This window comes from Lipotes vexillifer, unplaced genomic scaffold (genome assembly GCF_000442215.2).
Source record: "Lipotes vexillifer unplaced genomic scaffold, Lipotes_vexillifer_v1.1 scaffold422, whole genome shotgun sequence".
Classification (NCBI taxonomy): domain Eukaryota; kingdom Metazoa; phylum Chordata; class Mammalia; order Artiodactyla; family Lipotidae; genus Lipotes; species Lipotes vexillifer.
Genome location: NW_006779087.1, coordinates 1,662,754 through 1,663,940, shown reverse-complemented (window position 1 = coordinate 1,663,940; position 1,187 = coordinate 1,662,754). Strand labels below are relative to the sequence as shown.

The window sequence follows — 1,187 nt, the reverse complement described above, 5'->3', positions numbered from 1 at the left end:
CGAACCACAAAAAAAAAAAAAAAAAAAAAAAAAAGAAACAAACAATCAAAAACACCCCTAGGTACCAGTTTTTTCTTTCTTTTCTTTTTTAAAAATATTTATTTATTTATTTATTTGGCTGCACCAGGTCTTAGTTGTGGCACACAGGATCTTCTTCGCAGCATGCAGGAACTTTAGTTACAGCATGCAAACTCTTAGTTGCAGCATGCATGTGGGATCTAGTTCCCTAACCAGGGATCAAACCTGGGCCCCCTGCATTGGAGAGCGGAGCCTTAGCCACTGGACCACCAGGGAAGTCCCTAGGTAGCAATTTTAGAATGCAAGTAAACTTTACATTTGCCCCTATGTAGACATGTGAACAGTGCATGCTTATCAGAATTCAGAATCCACTCTGGCTAAATTAAACAGAAAGGTAATTTATTAAAAGATAGTATCAGGCTTCCCTGGTGGCGCAGTGGTTGAGAATCTGCCTGCTAATGCAGAGGACATGGGTTTGAGCCCACATGCCGCGGAGCAACTAGGCCCGTGAATCACAACTACTGAGCCTGCACGTCTGGAGCCTGTGCTCTGCAACAAGAGAGGCCGCGATAGCGAGAGGCCTGCACACCACGATGAAGAGTGGCCCCCGCTTGCCACAACTAGAGAAAGACCTCGCACAGAAACGAAAACCCAACACAGCAAAAATAAATAATTAATTAATAAACTCCTACCCCCAACATCTTCTTTTTTAAAAAAAAAAATAATAATGTTCCGGAAGTGCCCTGATGAGGAAATCACTAACCCTGCCACCACCAAGCAGTAAATGCCAAAATTCAAATCCAGGGCTTCCCTGGTGGCGCAGTGGTTGAGAGTCCGCCTGCCAATGCGGGGGACACAAGTTCGTGCCCCAGTCCGGGAGGATCCCACGTGGCGTGGAGCGGCTGGGCCCGTGAGCCACGGCCGCTGAGCCTGTGCGTCTGAAGCCTGCACATCCAGAGCCTATGCTCCGCAACAGGAGAGGCCACGGCAGTGAGAGGCCCGCGTACCACACACACAAAAAAAAATCAAATCCATTACAACTTTTATTTATTCCCAGCACCAATGTCACTTCTCCATTAGGAACTAACTCAACCTTGTATTAACTCCACTTTAAGCTGACCACCTCTACTGCCACTTCTGTCTATAAAATGGAAGTTATGAATAGAACC

The 1,187-nt window shown here is 46.3% G+C and overlaps 1 protein-coding gene across 2 annotated transcripts in view; it reads right to left on the bottom strand.

The window, feature by feature from the left end:
* LARP4 (La ribonucleoprotein 4) overlaps window positions 1-1,187 on the bottom strand; it is a 62,532-nt gene that overhangs the window by 48,679 nt on the left and 12,666 nt on the right. The window lies entirely within an intron of this gene.